Raw genomic sequence first — 19,345 nt, forward strand, 5'->3', positions numbered from 1 at the left:
TGTGTTATGCTAGAATTCACTCAAGATTTTTCTTTTATTGCTTGCTGTACGTCGATGAATAGCAGCAACATTGCGGCGTTGCTTGAGTGAAAGGTTACTGTAAACCTGAAAGTGAGTACAAATATAAAGAGAAAATACTGAAAATAGTGTTGTGATATTAGCGATCTATTTTATTGCATGCATCGTTCAAAAAGTGTGTGATGTTGAGCCTTGCAATGAAAGGAGTGGCGGGCTCAGGTGAATTCGTTTATCCATATAATAACTAAAAGAATATTCTTTTAAGAAAATCTAAATTGCACACAGCCCGGGGACCTGGCGCGGAAAACGAGCTCCAGAATCACATCAGAGCGCCTTAAGAGCGGACGCGTGAAGGAGAGAAAGATTTACCGTCTCGCTGAAATTCAACTGATACAGGTGCAATTTTCTTAAAAAAAACAGTGCTCTGGAGAGAAAATAATTGTGAATTTTTGTCGAGGAAATATACGAGTACATGAAGGGAAATACTCCAGCTCCTTGGCCCCCAACACTGTCCTCTTTGTGAAGGTCTTGTTTCTCTACATATTTTTAAGCCAAAAGGCTGCAGCAGTACAGAAGTACATGCTTTCCAGATACAGAGTATTTTTCTTGTGTTATTTACATGCAATTGTGCACTCAGGGACACAACCAATACCTTTACAGAGACTCTGCACCAACACGGAAAAAACTAAAATTGAGAAATTGTTTTGCATCATATTATCTTTAAGCCAGATAGTTACACACGTGTGAACAGAACATCGTAACGTGAATCTGTCACATAACAAAAGCGTCAGTCTTGAGAGGAACTCGTAATGCCACAACGTAACAACCAAGACAACATTTATATTACGCTTACGGATTATCTGCTTCGGCGTTCGCTCTCGTCCCTCCTATGAACGTGGCTAAGATCAAAGGATTTTACTGGTTCAGGTTACGCAGTGTGTATGTTCGCCGCATATCAGTTTTTTTTTTTTTCAATTCTCTAACATTTCATTCTTCAAGATCAGGATTGGCACCTCTTCTCTGAATAATTCTAATAAGGAACTACCACGTGTATATAATATCTTGTGTATTCCTACAACTTCACTTATTTTCTCATGTTTCTATGTTCTTATTTGATATGACCAATATATTCAGATTATTATTTTTTTTTTCAGATACAATTATTGATATTAGTAAACCTTTGGGATATGTAAATGCATGGTAAAAATATTGGGGACTATTGCCTTAAACGTTGGCAGCAATGACCTACTTCAAGCTCTGAAATATTACTTACTCATTAGTTTCAATATACTTTTTTTTCCAGAAAGCTCGACAAACTCCTGAAGGAACACTCGAGTTTAGCGAGATGAGTAACCAACTGTTGAGTGGCCATAAGTACGAGGAACTAAAGGGAGAAAAGGCCAAAGCTTTGGGCTTGGATATCTTCAACCATGGCTTGGTTTGCATTCAGCCTGAGGGGTGGTTGTATCCTGGCACTGCGCCTCTCTTCCTTGACAGGCTCTATAACATGGAGGTACTCATTCACTCCTGCATGATTGTGTGCAGCATAAAAAATCGAAGCCACTTTTAATCTCAGCCTAAAACTATCTTTGTCACCTCAGTTTAGAAGCGACGACGTTATGGTGATGACCTTCCCCAAGTGCGGCACTACCTGGATGCAGGAGATTGTGTGGACCATGCTGCACAACCCCAACCTGGACAACTCCGAGGCGGACGAGTTTCTATGGATACGTTCTGAAGATCTAAGGTTCATTCGCAAAGTGTTTCTTTTCATATGAATTGTGATATCAAAGAAAGAACAAAAACCTTTAAATAGGATCAAGACCTGGGTTGGCATATACACATCGTTTAAAATGCAACGTATCGGAGCAGTAGACGTAATATACCTTAGTTTATGCTACACTTTTCTCTCAAAAGTCTTTTTTTTCACAATAAGGTCGAAATCCCAATATATTCTCACACTCACATATACTGCATATTCTTCATGTGCATTACCCACCCATGGACGATACATACAACTTGACTGACTCAAGACACCAAGGTGGAGTTTGGAGTATAAGGGGAAAGTAAGAGGTGAGCCAGATTCCCATAACTCACTTCGCTTTCCCCCTCGTTCACAGACAGCGTCCCACTTGGTGCTGTGTTTGGTACTACAGTCAAAGTCTTAATCTCTGTCTGTTTCCCCTCACCCGCTGTCACAGATCCCTGCTGTTTATAACCTTTTTTTTTCCGCGAGGTGCATATCAGCTAGGGCCTCTCGTATCCTATTTCCAAACAAACTTGTTGCCTTAGGCCTGGGTTTTTCGTTTCATGCATTCTCTTTTTTCTTCTTCGTTTTCTTATTTTGTTATCCTCTTTTTTTGTTCCATCTTCATGTAATACAGGTATACCACAGTTGGAATAAATATGGAGAGGTCTGAAGGTGAGAATACTATGTTGAATAAGATTAAGAAAAATCATATATAAAAACTTACTCTTGGAACTGTTGGCGTCCGATAAATGTAAGAATTAAATCCCCCGGAATTACGTATTATTCTAGTGTCTGATGTCAATTTACTTCTGATTATGAAATCCACAGATTCTGAAACGTTACATTAAATACAGTTTAATCAGTAGTAGCACTGTAGTACTGGAGTTGTTCCTAATTTATTTTTTTCTTTAGCATTAACACATTTCAACATATTATACTCTTGTATATCTATTCTCTTTTAGCCTTGACATGATGTTTGATGTAATGACATTGAAGGGCCAGCCTACAAAATATTACATGAAAAAGTTTAACGAGACTTGTCCGGGCAAGAACTGGGAGGAAGGCTTGTCTCTTCATCTTGCAGAAGCGGCTAAGAGTCCTCGTGTCTTCAAGAGTCATTTCCCTCTCAGTCTCTACCCGGATGACATCCTTGACAAAATTAAGGTCAAATTAGCAGAATACTCCGTTTTTGTGAGAGTTTACTAAGTGTTTTCATTGGCTGAAATAGGTTTTAGATTATCATTTAACACTATTTTTGTTAGTTTAGCTGAAGCTTAAAATAAATGAATATATATATATATATATATATATATATATATATATATATATATATATATATATATATATATATATATATATATATATATATATATATATATATATATATATATATATATATATATATATATATATATATATATATATATATATATATATATATATATATATATATATATATATATATATATATATATATACACTTTTAGACAAGTGATATTAGCCGCTAGTTAAGCTTATCAAGAAGAAAGCTTGAGGAGAGCTGGCAAGCGTTTCCAAGTGAAGCATTGGCTGTCTCCCTCCAGGTTTGCTGCTGGTCATGGTTTCAATGTAATGCGCTGGTCGTCAGGGTACCTTTATTTTTCAACCACCATAACGTTTTTACAGCCAGGGCCTACATTATATTTCAATATGTCCTTATAAAGGTATAAATAAGCCTTGTGTTCCATTAATGTGGACTCGTCATGACAACAGCAGGTAAAATTTATTCCTAATCTAGCAAAACCTCACAGACTATACAATAATAACAGTTTCTAGGGAGTCATTCTTAACCTTCATCATGAAAATAAGATACAGAAAGAGATCCATCGGTGTGCACCTTTGGAATATAATGGCGTCACTCTTCAGGAATGGCAAAATATTTCATTGGAATGACCTAGCAATGTCGCCCCTAGCTATAGAGAAGATTGCTGATTTAACACGTAGCTGCCAGCAGTACACCAGTCTCATACCCTTTCCACCCTTCGTGCCTTTATGCCTAAGCTTATACCCAATGCTTTTTCATGAAGATCGATAAGAATTGACTACGTGAGTGAAATTTTGATGAGGATTACATTACTAGGTAATGAATAAATACATTTTTTTTTCAGTTCAATATTTCATGATCTTTAAGGACAAGTAATATTACATTGTTACTAACAAATATTGATTTGATATCTCCACACTTAATAAAATCAATTATAAACAGTTAAGCCTTATCAGTAAAACAATACGAGTCTTATCGACTGGGCATTATTCTTCAGGTGGTCTACGTGACCAGGAATCCCAGGGACATGATCGTCTCTTATTCTTATTTCTTTGAGGCACTCAAAGTTTATCCTATTTCTTCCACCATTGATGAATCACTAAAGGCACTCATAGCTGGGCGAAGTAAGTATTTTAAAGTTACTCTACAATATATAAACAGATTACGTTACATTTTGATTGAATATTATATATCCCCGGGTTTTAAGTGCAATATCTCACAAAAAAAATTTATATCTCCCTCATATCAGCATTGTTCAGTCCATATTGGCCGCACGTGAAGCAGGCGTGGCAGAAAAGGCACCACCCTAATCTGCACTTCGTCTTCTACGAGGACATGAAGGCAGACATCATGCTGGAGCTCAGGAAGCTCAATGAATTCTTAGGAACGCAACTGAATGAAAGGAAACTTGAGGCCGTGAGTGCCTGGTAATACACGGGAGTCCAGTGTAACATGTGGCTGCAATATGTGCAGTAGACATATTTTTTTTTAGTTCTATGCCACCGCCTGCTTAATGTATTTGATCTATCCCTCAGATAGGGCAATACACTTCCTTCTCCTCCATGAAGTCGCGAGGAGAACCTGTTCAGGACGATTATTTTGACAAAGAAAACGAAAACGATGTTAAATTTTTCCGTAAAGGTGAGTAATGGCGTGGCAGAGACTCTAGCTTAGCGTTCTGGTCTTGGGTATCATTTACAGCAGTGTTCTTCCACCATTTCTAAGTTAATACACCAGTCTAGCATTTCCCAAAAGCTAGACTGGTACCTTGAGTGACTAACTATGAAATAGTGCCCTTCTCTTTAGTTTAAGATTGCGTACACTCTCTCTCTCTCTCTCTCTCTCTCTCTCTCTCTCTCTCTCTCTCTCTCTCTCTCTCTCTCTCTCTCTCTCTCTCTCTCTCTATCTATCTATATATCCATTTATCTATCAATCTATCTATCTATCTATCTATCTATATATCTATATCTATCTATCTATCTATCTATCTATCTATCTATCTATCTATATATATATATATATATATATATATATATATATATATATATATATATATATATATATATATATATATATATATATGTACATATATTCGTAGACACACACACACACACACACACACATACATACACACACACACGCACGCACACACGAGTCTCTCTTCGTTGCAATGATGTAACTCTTGTCATCTCTTCTAGTTTTACATCCGATTTTCTTATAGCATTAAGGCTAGGACGGTTCCTCCTGGAAGATGACTTTGGTTTTGGCATATGGGAACCGTTACTCCGAATGGATGCTCTTCCTAACCTCGGGCCGTGGCTAGGATTTGAATCCATAGGCGTGAGGAGTCTGTGGTATTCAAAGCGCGCATAGTCCCATCGTATCCCTACGTACCCAATGCATCTCTTTCCATCTTCTGTCGTTATTTATACCTTACCTGTTAATCTGACCTTGTTACTGCATGCCTTTTGTCCTTCCGTGACCTCGTTATGCAAGACATTCTCTCCACCTTTCTAATGCAAGAAATAACTTTTATTCCCAATCGTTCATATCTTATCTAATCAACTCTAGAACTCAGTATATGCTTCCAAGTTTTCTTTTCATAACGTAAGTTCTTGCAACTTTTCATAATCCATCTTTGCCTCTTTCTGTGTTATATACATTTTATTTTTTGCCTCTCCTTTGCGTTGTTATTGGCCAGTGACCCCTTTATATAATATGTAAACACTTGCCATCTTATTTACTCTACATGTAACACATTATTTTTAAGTACCTTTAAAACAATTCATACACCCTAAGTTGCACCATGTACTCAGATTGACTATGACTAATGTACAGCATCATTTTGTTTCGTCGTTCTTAATAATGTGTTTGTATTGCAGGCAAGACAGGTGACTGGAAAAACCACTTAACGCCAGAAAAGCAAAAAGAGTTGGATGAATGGATCAAAAAGAACCTGACAGATTCTGATCTGAGCATGAATTGGGCTCTGGCAGAGTAAACCTTACAGTGTACACTGTGTGAACATGGTGTAATAAAACTAAATGTGTATGACAAGTGAAGCCACAATCTTTAAGAGACTTTTGGAATGTCATTTTAATCAGTTTAAAACAGATGAGAAATGTGTCTATGCAAACACTCCTCGAACACCGTGATGATTGCAGCTCAACCACTCCTATCATTTATCTATCAACATTCATACCCAGCTGTTCAAACCAACAGTGACCAAATGTGTTGTAGTGAAATTGATGTCATTTAATAATTTGATGATTGTGCGATTTCAATTATACTAGAAAACATCTTTGAGGCATTTCCATGTTTCCTACTCTCAAAAATCACACCTACATGAATCCTGAGATGACGAAGTCATGCTAATTACCTATGCCATTTGTCCAATTTTTAATGAAGCCCAAATCTTAGAAATTAGAACTATTATACAAAAGGAATGTAGAAAGAGGTTTGTCATGAACATAAACATAATATATGATAAATAAAAGGTAGAATGTTTTGAGCACTGAGTGTGCTAGAATGAGGGATCACCATAAAGGATCAATGGCAGACTCTCAACTTTCTCTTCACTAATTTGTGCAGCATATCCAGCCTTTTATGCAATTTTCAATAATCCAGAGCATCACTTCTTCACTAAACCTCATCTTTACCTCACCGAAGCACAGGTGTCAGAGGCAACTGACAGTAACCTCTTTTCTGTTCTCTTCTACTTTCTCTATCCTGACTTTCAGTCCAAAGTTGCTGGTTCCATCTATGAGTTGAACATCTAGACCTGCTCTTGTGCCCACGTCCTTGAATCTTATGAATTCTCCACCAACTGTCAGCGACTACACAGTCACTCAAACTAAATTTATTTGTGCTGTCTACCTCTTCTTTAGCTTTTTTATTCAAATTGGAGCATATTCTTATTCTTCACATTTTCAGGGATCTCAATTCCTGGAGACTTCAATGTTCATGAGAAGCTTTTTACCTTTCTTCTCCCTTCACAAACCATCCTATTGAACTAGCCATTACCTTTGGTATCCTCCTGGTGCAGCATTATACTCATATTCGTGTCTGTCTTGAAGGTTTTTTTTATGCTGGAGGGAAACCAGCAAAGAGCAATAAAATATTAAAAAAGGCCCACTGAAAATGCTGGTTCCTTTCAAGAACAGTAAAGAATTAGCCAAAAATTAAGGAACAGATGTCTTGAAACCTCCCTCTTAAAAAAAGTCAAGTCATAGGAAGACGAAAATACAGAAGCAGGCAGGGAGTCGTAGAGTTTACCAGAGAAAGGTATGAATGATTGAGAGTACTGGTTAATTCTTGTATTAAAGAGATGGACAGAATAGGGGTGAGAGGAAGAAAAAGCCTTGTGTAGCGAGGAGGAGAGGAGGCATAAAGTTAGCAAGATCAGTAGAGCAATTACCATAGAATTAGCGATAAAAGATAGAAAGAGATGTAATATTTCAGCGATGAGAAAGAGGCTGAAGACAGTCAGTCAGAGGAGAAGAGTTGATGAGACGAAAAGCTTTCAATTCCACCTTATTTATTAAAACTGTGTGAGTGAATCTCCCTCAAACATGCAAAGAATACTCCATACAAGGACAGATAAGGTCCCTGTACAAAATTAGCAATAGGAGGGGCGAGAAAAACTGGCGGAGACGCCTCAGAACGTCTAACTTCATAGAAGCTGTTTTAGCAAGAGATGAGATATGAAGTTTCCAGTTCAGATTATGAGTAAAGGACAGACCGAGGATATTCAGTGTAGAAGAGGGAGACAGTTGAGTGTCTTTGAAGAAGAAAGGATAGTTGTGTGGAAGGTTGTGTCGAGTTCATAGATAGAGGAGGTAAAACTACTGAATTTTCTCTGCCTCAATCAATAATCTTAGAAGAATCATAAGTCAGGCTTTCTGTGGCGTCTCTGCGTGAACTGTTGACTTCCTGAAGGGTTGGTAGTCACTGAAAGGACGTGGAAAGATGTAGGGTGGTATCATCACCTAGGAGTGGATAAGGCAAGAAGTTTGGTTAAGATCACTAATGAATTATAGAAAGTGAGTGGGTTACAGGACAAAAATCTGATGAACACCATTGTTAATAGATTTAGGAGAAGAACAGTGGCCGTCTACCACAGCAGCAATAAAAACTTGAGATAAAGTTGCAGAAAGGATAGAAACCGTAGGATGGCAGTTTGGAAATAAAAGATTTATGCCACACTCTATCAAAAGCTTTTGATATGTCTAATTCGACAGCAAAAGTTTCATTTAAATTTCTAAAAAATTATGACCAATACTCAGTAAAAAAAAGCCAGAAGATCACTTGACGGAAGCCATACTGGCGATCAGATAGAAGTTTGTGAAGGTACAGATGTTTAAGAATCTTCCTATTCAGGATAGATTAAAAAATTCTAGACAAGCAAGAGATTAAAGCTATAGGACGGTAGTTAGAGAGATTAGAACGGTCACCCTTTTTAGGAACATGCTGAATATAGGCAAATTCCCAGCAAGAAGGAAAGGTAGAAGTTGACAAAGAAATTTGGCTAGGCAAGGTAGCACGGAAGCACAGTTTTTGAGAACAATGGAAGGGACCCCTTCAGGTTCATAAGCCTTCCGAGGGGTTAGGCCAGAGAGGGCATGGAAAACATCATTACGAAGAATTTTGATTGAAGACAAGAAATAGTCAGAGAAGAAGAGGGAGGGACAAGCCCAGAATCATCCAAGGTGAAGTTTTTAGCAAAGGTTTGAAAGAAGAGTTTAGCTTTAGAGACAAGAGAGATGGCAGTGGTGCCTTCAGTATGAAATAAAGGAGGGAAAGATGAAAAAGTAAAGTTATTAGAGATATTTTTTACCAGATGCAAGAAATAACCAAGGGAGTTAGAGTTTGAAAGATTTTGACAGTTTCTGCTTATGAAGGAGTGTTTGGCAAGTTGAAAAACAGACTTGGCATGATTCCTGGCAGAAATATGAAGTGTATGAGATTCAGGAGATGGAAGGCTCAAGTACCTATTGTGGGCAACCTCTCTATCATGTATAGCACGAGAACAGGCTGTGTTAGACCAAGGTTTAGGTTGAGAAAAAATGAGAAATGTACGCCTCCATGCCAGACAATATCACATCTGTTATGCGTTCAGCACAAAGAAATGGGTCTCTGACACGGAAACAGTAATCATTCCAAGGAAAATCAGCATAATACCTCCTCAGGTCCCCCATCTGGCAGAGGCAAAACGCCAGAGGCACCTCCGCTTTGGGGGATCCTGAGGAGGATTGGAGAAATAGGACAAGATACAGAAATGAGATTGTGATCGGAGGAGCCCAACGGAAAAGATAAGGTAACAGCATAAGCAGAAGGATTAAAGGTGAGGAAAAGATCAAGAATGTTGGGCGTATCTCCAAGACGGTCAGGAATACGAATAGGGTGTTGCACCAGTTGCTCTAGGTCATGGAGGATAGCAAAGTTGAAGGCTAGTTCACCAGGATGGTCAGTGAAGGGAGAGGAAAGCCAAAGCTGATGGTGAACAGTGAAATCTCCAAAGATGGAGATCTCCGCGAAACGATAGAGGAACAGAATGTGCTCCACTTTGGAAATTAAATAGTCAAAGAATTTACTATAGTCAGGGAAGTTAGTGGAGAGATAGACAGCACAGATAAATTTAGCTAGAAAATGACTGTTGAGTCTAAGCCAAATGGTGAAAAACTTGGAAGATTCAAGAGCGTGGGCATGAGAGCAAGTTAAGTCGTTGCTCACATAGACGCAACATCCAGCTTTAGAGTAGCCATTTTTCAATTTAATATCATGTATATAGTTTTGTGAGAAGTAGAAGAGTTGTCTTTAAAGGGCAGGTTGTGGCTGCTCCCTTGAGTTATGAGACAAAAAAGGAAACATTCAGAGAGATCATAACTAACTTAAATGGAGAATTCACAGCACCCGATGAACTAGTGTTGTTAGAACTCTCTGGGAGTAAGTTATCGTTTCGGTAGATGTATATTACCTCCTCCTATTGGTATTGTGTCAGAGACCCGTACCTGTGTAATGATCGAGTAACAAATGCGATTGTGACTCGCCCTAAACCTCCCAAAGCTTGGTTTGGAAGGTTTAGAAGATTTAACACTCATCCCTTGATCTGGTAAATTCAGGAACTCCTTGCCTGCTTCTGTATTTTCATCTTTCAAGTCTAAGATTTGAAGACACTTGTCCTTTAATTTTTATTACTATGGTTGATTCTGGTCGGAAATCGGCAGTAGGCTCAACATATCATTTGCCCGTGTCCTTCCTACATATAACAAAAAAGAAAAATATGAACGAAAATCGCTAAATGCGAGAGGAAACACTGCATCTTTGTACAAAAGTGACGTACAAAACAAAAAGAGGAAGAAGAAATTAACCTACTGGATGAAAGGGACTCCCATCTCACTAACATTTCATAGCATACTTCTTATTTTAGTGTTTTTCTTTTCGTCTCTTTTTTATGCATTTTTTTCATGTACTGTGTCATGAAAGTCTAAAAGGGCAAGAGCGTATTCTTCGCTCCTTTTCCTTTTTTTTCTTTCTTTCTTTTAGGCTTCATCATGCTGCTGCATGAAATGAAGAATATCAAGTTGTCAGATCACTTTCTTCCACAATTCTGAATACACGGTGTAGCGCCACTGCCTGTGTAGTCATCACTGAGGAATCTTGAAGGTAAGATAGTCTCCTCTCTCTCTCTCTCTCTCTCTCTCTCTCTCTCTCTCTCTCTCTCTCTCTCTCTCTCTCTCTCTCTCTCTCTCTCTCTCTTATATATATATATATATATATATATATATATATATATATATATATATATATATATATATATATATATATATATATATATATATATTGCGCACAGTGTTACGCACAGAGATATAGAGAATTTGAGAAGAATAACGAAGAAAAACATTGTGGTAGTTGTTCTTAAGCAGGGGTAGCATGGATACACTTGAGTCCATTATGAACGTGTATTTAATAGTATCACAAGACACAACAGGTATAGCCGAACAAACGAGAGGCTAAGGCGTACGTGTCACCTGAAGAGGTTACGAGCGAGGACTCAGGGGAAGACGTGACGTCACCTCAAGCCAGCCAAACTGATTGTATACATAGAATGTTTTACAGAAAACGGAGCACGGGCAGTATATAAAGGACATACTAACAACATGAAAAAAAAACTGAATCTAGAGAAACTAGAGAAATGTGTGTGTGTGTGTGTGTGTGTGTGTGTGTGTGTGTGTGTGTGTGTGTGTGTGTGTGTGTGTGTGTGTGTTAAACTTACCCAAAAGTTGCAATACTTATAGTTCTCGTACACTTTAGGGACATGTCAATGTGGTGCACTTCTCTTTGTTTTTTGTTTTTGTGTTTTTTTTTTTTTTTCATTTTTTAAGGATCTTGGTGATCTCTATTATTGTATAATTATGTCATGATAGTCTTATAATGAATTTTGATCATTTGTTTCACTACGCTCACTTTTGTGAAGTGAAATAAAACTTACCAAACAGTAAGGAAATCCTCAGTAATGACAGCAGTGTCATTGGAGGCCAGTGCAGAGCAAAGCAGAAAGAAGGGAGGTGTACGCGTTGTTTGTCAGGAAGTGCCAGCAGCCGATACCACTGATTTTAGGGTGTACCGCACGAACACACGATACCCTGAAGGAATTCTGACTGTGGAGTTCTAACTCCTTACCTTTTGCCTTACAGCAGCTGCTGAATGGCCACAAGGTGGATCAGGCGAGTGAAGAGGAAGTCAAGAATATGGAGATAGTTCCTTTCGTTCGTGGGATGGTCCGCATTCCTGTGTATTGACCAAGTAATAAATGCGACAGTAACTCAACATAAACCTTCCAAAGCGTGGTTTGGAAGGTTTAGAAAAATCACCACTCATCCCTTGCTCTCGTAAACTCGGAAACTTTGCCTACTTCTGTATTTACTTTATCCTCTAACTTGAATTCTCTCACTACATGTAGCCTTCCATTTTAATTTACCATGTTTGTTTGGGAAGCAACAGCAGGCTCAGCATTTTTTTTTTTTTCGTCTCTTCCTTATACTTCCTCCATGTATACCTTCATAAATGTTTGTAAGGACATGAGAGTTTTCTTTTCCCTCCTTTTCGATTTTTTTTTTTTTTCTTTGAGCATCACTGCCATGGTGCTGCATGAAATGAAGAAAATTATGTCATCAAGTCACTCTATACCACAATTCTCGACACACGATATGGCACCACTACCACTGTAGTCATCTTTCAGCATTCTTGAAGGTAAGATGCTCTCTCTCTCTCTCTCTCTCTCTCTCTCTCTCTCTCTCTCTCTCTCTCTCTCTCTCTCTCTCTCTCTCTCTCTCTCTCTCTCTCTCTCTCTCTCTCTCTCTCTCTCTCTCTCTCTCTATCTATCTATCTATCTATCTATCGATCTATCTATCTATCTATCTATCTATCTATCTATCTATCTATCTATCTATCTATCTATCTATCTATCTATCTATCTATCTATCTATCTATATATATATATATATATATATATATATATATATATATATATATATATATATATATATATATATATATATAGAGAGAGAGAGAGAGAGAGAGAGAGAGAGAGAGAGAGAGAGAGAGAGAGAGAGAGAGAGAGAGAGAGAGAGAGAGAGAGAGAGAGAGAGAGAGAAGACACTGAAAACACGTGCCGAGAGTGAGTGAGGAAAACGTGTTTACCCTCGAAAGATCTCCGGGACAAAGAGGTCCTGGACAACAAATCTCCTCGTATGTACCCTAGTCTTAACACACCTATCACACCTGGCTGACCCACACAATTCTAATGAAAGTAAATATTCATTCCCTGGTCATTTGTACAAAGAAAATTAAGAAAGTTACTTTATATATGTCTCCTCCTCCATCTGACTATTTCATTTCTACAATTAAAATTCTTCGTAACGATGTTTTCCATGCCCTCGCTGGCCTAAACTCTCGGAAGGCTTATGGTCCTGATGGGGTACCTCCTATTGTTCTCAAAAACTGTGCTTCCGTGCTTGCACCTTGCCTGGCCAAACTCTTCTAACTTTGTCTATCTACTTCTACCTTTCCTTCCTGCTGGAAGTTTGCCTACATTCAGCCTGTTCCTAAAAAGGGTGACCGTTCTAACCCTCAAACTACCGTCCTATAGCTTTAATCTCTTGCTTGTCTAAAGTTTTTTAATCTATCCTGAATAGGAAGATTCTCAAACATCTGTCACTTCACAATCTTCTGTCTGATCGCCAGTATGGCTTCCGTCAAGGTCGCTCTACTGGTGATTTTCTGGCTTTCCTTACTGAGTCTTGGTCATCCTCTTTTAGAGATTTCGGTGAAACTTTTGCTGTAGCGTTAGACATATCAAAAGCTTTTGATAGAGTCTGGCATAAAGCTTTTATTTCAAAAGTGCCCTCCTACGGCTTCTATCCTTCTCTCTGCAACTTTATATCATGTTTCCTCTCTGACCCCTCTATTGCTGATGTGGTAGACAGCCACTGTTCTTCTCCTAAATCTAGTAATAGTGGTGTTCCTCAGGGTTCTGTTCTGTCACCCACTCTCTTTCTATTATTCATTAATGAACTTCTTAACCGAACTTCTTGCCCTATCTACTCCTGATGATACCACTTTATATCTTTCCACATCCCTTCAGAGGAAGTCAACAGATCACGAAGGAACGCCACAGAACGCCTGAATTCCGATCTTTCTAAGATTTCCGATTGGTGCAGAGAAAATATAGTAGTTTCCAATGCCTCAAAAACTCAATTCCTCCATCTATCAACTCGACACAACCTTTCAGACAACTATCCCTTCTTCAATGACACTCAATTGTCTCCCTCTTTCACAATGAATATCCTCGGTCTGTCCTTTGCTCATAATCTTAACTGGAAACTTCACATCTCATCTCTCGCTAAAACTTCTATGAAGTTAGGTGTTCTGAGGCGTCTATGCTAGTTTTTCTCGCCTCTCCAACTGCTTATCCGTCCTTGTCACACAGTTTTACTAGATAGGGTGGAATCAAAAGCTTTTCGTCTCATCAACTCCCCTCCTGTGACTAATTGTCTTCAGCCTCTTTTTCACCTCCGAAATGTTGCATCTTTTTCTATCTTTTATCGCTATTTTCATGCTAACTGTTCTACTGATTTTGCTAACTGCATGCCTCCCCTCCTGCGCCCTCGCTTCACAAGGCTTTCTTCTTCCTCTCATCCCTATTCTGTCCAATTCTCTAACGCAAGAGTTAACCAGTACTCTCAATCATTCATCCCTTTCACTGGTAAACTCTGGAACTCCCTCCCTGCATCTGTATTACCGAATTCCTACGTCTTGTCTTCTTTTAAGAGGGAGGTATCAAGGCATTTGTTCCCTAGTTTTGGCTGACACTTTTCCACTTTTTCGGGAGCCAGTACTCAAGTGGGCCTTTTTTTTCATCTTTTCTTTTTTTTTTTTTTTTTTGCCCTTGGCTGGCCCTCTTCCCTACATGAAAAATAAATATATGAGTTAATAAAAACTGTAAAAAAATAAAAATAAAAACCAGAGAGCCTTTTAGGTTGTCTGGTTTTTATTTTTTTTAACAAAGAACGTATGTGTAGTTAGTGCATGTAGTTTTGCGAGAAGGAATAGAGTTTTCAGCACCAACTAAACCAGTGCTACTGTGTTACATTTACATTAAAGTTACAGTACCTAGGTCTCTCACGTACACTATAAGATCATGTCAATGTTTTTTTTTTTTTTGTCTATATTTTTAAAGGATATTAGTAATGTCAGTTATTGCATAACAATGTCATGACACATTTATACCCAATATTATTGTCTTCTTTCGTTAGTATGTGCAATGAAGTAAAACTTAATCAAACAGTAAGGAAATCTTCACTAATGATAGTAGTATCATTGCAGGCCAGTGCAGAGCGGGACAGAAGAGAGGGTGTACGTGCTGTTTGTCAGGTAGTGCCAGCAGCCGCCACCACTCACTTTAGGTGTACCGTAAGAACACACGATACTTTAATTAATTCTGACTGTGCAGCTGTACCTCTCTGTCTGTCAATAATTGCCTTGCAGCAAATACTGTGCACTGCAGTAAGATGAGTAGGCAGCTGTTGAGTGGCCACAAGGTGGAGCAGGCGAGTGAAGAGGAAGTCAAGAAAATGGAGATAGTTCCTTTCGTTCGTGGGATGGTCCGCATTCTCCCTGAGGGCTGGCTGTATCCCTGGAGCGCGACCATCTTCCTCGACAAGATATACAACATGAAGGTACCCATGTGTTCATCTTTCCTATTCATGGCATGGTACATGGAGGCGTAATGTTATCGCGATGTCTTATCTCACAGTTCAGAAGAGACGACGTGATCGTGATGACCTTCCCGAAGTGCGGCACCACCTGGATGCAGGAGATTGTGTGGACCATGCTGCACAACCCCAACCTGGACAACCCCGAGGCGAACGAATCAATATGGTCGCGTTCCCATGACATCAGGTAACGTATAATTATATCTATATATAATCAATTTATTTACAAAAGATGTTTCGAAGACGGTAAGCAAGGGAACTTGAGAGGGATTGATAAAAGAATATAGAGCGAAGAATACAAGCTGTACCATGATTGTTTGAAATGAAATCTTTGAGGCAGATAAACCTAACGCTTTAACAAAAATTTCACAACAATATGACCAAGATTCTGTGAGGAAGATCAGAAGATCACTAGTATTGCAGTAATAGCAGAGCCTTTTGAATATAAATTTGAAAACTCAGGAGGGGCAAGAAATTAAGGATTTGAAGCCCAGTGTTCTAAATTTAACCAATCAAATATCTGAATAAAAATAGATTCGGGTATAGTTGGTCTGAAGAGCAAATGAATTGACGATCACAATGATTTTCAGCTTGGATATGCTAATGGACATTGAGCTTTTGAAAGGCAAGCTGTTTAGCCCAATTATGCAAAATTTTGAAAAGATGTGTCCTGGTGGAAGAGTACAGGAAGGAGTGTGTCTGCAGATTCTCGAGGCCAGCGCAGGTCCTCGTGTCATCAAATGCCACTATCCGTTCCCTCTATTGCCGCCTGGCTTGCTTCAATCGGCCAAGGTCAAATTCTCACAGTCTCTTTTCATTAAGTCAAAATATCATATTTTCAATGTAGTTCAGGTCTATCCTTTTTCTGGTTACTCTTGAAAAAGAAATACTCACGTGACAGTTATTAAGTTAGTATACTTCATCAAATGAAAATAATTAAAGACCAACCCCTAATAGACTGTAACGTATTCATGCTGAAAGAGTGATGTGCTCAGGTCGTGTACGTGGCCAGGAATCCCAAGGACGTGATGGTCTCATTTTACTGGTACTGGAAGGACATCAGTATTTTTCAATATCGTGGGGACTTCGAAAGTTGCGTCAGACAACTCATGAATGAATCAAGTAAGTGCTCAGGATGGTCATGCTTTAGGTTTGTTGTGTTGTGTCATTTTCCTTGCAATATGGGTCATTCTTGCCAACACGTGTGGTTGTATTGTGATGACAGTGGACAGAAAGAAATCTGTCAGCACCTTGACATCTTGTTGTATATATGTGACAGAAGTGCCTTTTAAATATGCGATGTTCTCTTGACAATATTGCAGGCAAGCTGACGTTTCCCATTTGACATAATGTCTAATTTTTCTTCCATATCACAAATTGTAGCGTTATACAGTCCGTATTGGCCACACGTGAAGGAGGCGTGGCAGAAGAGGCACCATTCAAACGTGCACTTCGTCTTTTACGAAGACCTGAAATCTGACACCATGCTGGAGCTAAAGAAGCTGAACGATTTCTTAGGAACACGACTGAGCGAGGAGAAACTCGAGGCAGTGAGTATCTGGCGAAAGTGTTCCAAGGTTAGGTATGTGTGTGTGTGTGTGTGTGTGTGTGTGTGTGTGTGTGTGTGTGTGTGTGTGTGTGTGTGTGTGTGTGTGTGTGTGTGTGTGTGTGTGTGTGTGTGTGTGTGTGTGTGTGTGTGTGTGTGTGTGTGTGTTTGTATGTGGCAGTATTTAGGCATGTGAAGAGAGGCTACTCCTCCTCACAATTCAAGGCGTAATAGTTGTCCATCGTTTAACAGTTTACTCCTATTTCTTCGCAAGGTGGCGCAACACACTTCCTTCTCTTCAATGAGACATGCCGGTGATATACAAATGAATGATTTTTACGAAAAAACAAAGTCAAATAAGACAACTTTTTTTCGCAAAGGTCAGTACTTTGCACTTTCTCCTTTGAAATGCACAACATTACGTGTATTTTCTGTTTTGACATACACAACATTACGTCTATCTTCGCTCCACACCTGGTGTACAAAAACTTCATTTCACAGGAACTACTGGTGACTGGAAAAACCACTTCTCATCTGAACTCCAGGAGGAGGTGGACAGGTGGATCGAGAAAAATGTTGCAGGCACTGATATTAGTCTGAGATGGGCTCTGGGGCAGTGAGGTATGTCCTGCTGCTGCTTCCTAGCAGTGAGTGTAGGCAGAAATGTTCATCAGTGACGTTTTATGGGAGATAAATATACAGACATAAATATTTCATTACCAAATGTATGAGCAGACTGAAGCTGGATGCTTTGGTAATATGACCATGAAAAGCAACAGACAGAAAGAAATTCATTGTATGTGTGTGTGTGTGTGTGTGTGTGTGTGTGTGTGTGTGTGTGTGTGTGTGTGTGTGTGTGTGTGTGTCTGCTTACGCGCATGCGCATTAGGTAGGTTGGACAGAAACAGCCATGAAATAAAACAATGTGTTAAAGAAAACTCAACACGTGTGTGGAATCATGATAGGTACACATGAACAATGGACTGGTACAAGATAGGGACAAAGAAAACATACTTAAAATACATACTTAATTGGATCGAGTGTGCGGTGTCTCTCCTGTCCGTGACTGATCATTCAAGTAGCTTTCCACTGCCTTACCTTTCACATCTCAAGGACACCACCACTACTTCACTCTAACAATGTCCTCTGACAGCTTTACCACGTCACTGCGCCCCAAAGTCACACTTCTGCCCTGCTCAATGCCCTGAATCATCATGATGTTTTGGCTTTTTCTTCTGTTGTCTCCATATTTTTTATATCTCTGACACATGTGACGAATTGCGAAGACTTGGTTTTTCCATAGGAAGAACCGCTTATCATCACCACAATAACACTTATTAAATGAACTCTTGACATATGAATTAGACGCACTCATTTACTCACACACACACACACACACACACACACACACACACACACACACGTGTCTCTCATCTTCGCAATGATATATCTCTACACTTATCTTCTATCACTATTTTTATGTTATCTCTTATTATGATGTTAAAAGTAATCCTCCTGTCCTTCCGTGGCTTCGCTCCAAAAGTCATTCTATCCATCTCCCTAATGCAAGAGTCAACTAATATTTCTAATCATTCATTTATTTTCTAATGAACTTTTAAAATCCCTATATGCTTGCGTGCTTTCTTCTTCATATAACCTGAACTCTTGTATGACGGAGGTTTCAAGGTACTTATCCTCCAAATTTTGATAAACGCTCTTGAGCTCTCCCTGTGTAGTATGCATTTTATTGTATTTCCTTTGTTTTGTTGTTGGCCAAGTATCATTTTATGTAAAAAGGTATTTATTCTACATGTAACCCATTAAAAGATTCACGCACCATGTACCCTGAGTGACTATGACCGATATACATCGTCATGTGTTTCGTCATTCTCAATGATGTCTTTGTATTGCAGGTAAAACAAGAGACTGGAAAAAACACTTTACTCCAGAATAACAAAAAGAATTGGACGATTGGATCAAGATGAACCTGGCAGACACTGATCTCAGTCTGAATTGGTCTCTGGCCAAATAAACATTACATTATACATTGTGTCAATATGATGTTCTAAAAATAAATGTATATGACAAGTGAGGCCACAACCTTTAAGAGACTTTTGGAATGCCATTTTAATCAATTTAAAACAGATGAGAAATGTGTCTATGCAAACACTCTTCGAACACCGTGATGATTGCAGCTCAACCACTCCTATCATTCATCTATCAACATTCACACCTAGCTGTGAACCAACAGTGACCAAATATGTCGTAGGGAAATTGTATGCCATTTAATAACTTGTTAATTGTAATATTTCAATTATATTAGAAAACATCTTTGAGACATTTTGATGTTTCTTAATCTCAAAAATCACACCTATTACATGATCCCTGGGAGGAAAAAGTCACTTTGATTACCTATGTCTTTTCTGCATCTTTTAATGAAGCCCAAGTAATGG

General features: G+C 38.7%; 1 pseudogene; it reads left to right on the forward strand.

Annotated features, from left to right (window-relative positions):
* The first annotated feature begins 322 nt into the window (after positions 1-322).
* On the forward strand, positions 323-19,230 carry LOC123516693 (annotated as a pseudogene).
* Positions 19,231-19,345: the final 115 nt, after the last annotated feature.

Source organism: Portunus trituberculatus, chromosome 41, assembly GCF_017591435.1.
Source record: "Portunus trituberculatus isolate SZX2019 chromosome 41, ASM1759143v1, whole genome shotgun sequence".
Lineage (NCBI taxonomy): Eukaryota > Metazoa > Arthropoda > Malacostraca > Decapoda > Portunidae > Portunus > Portunus trituberculatus.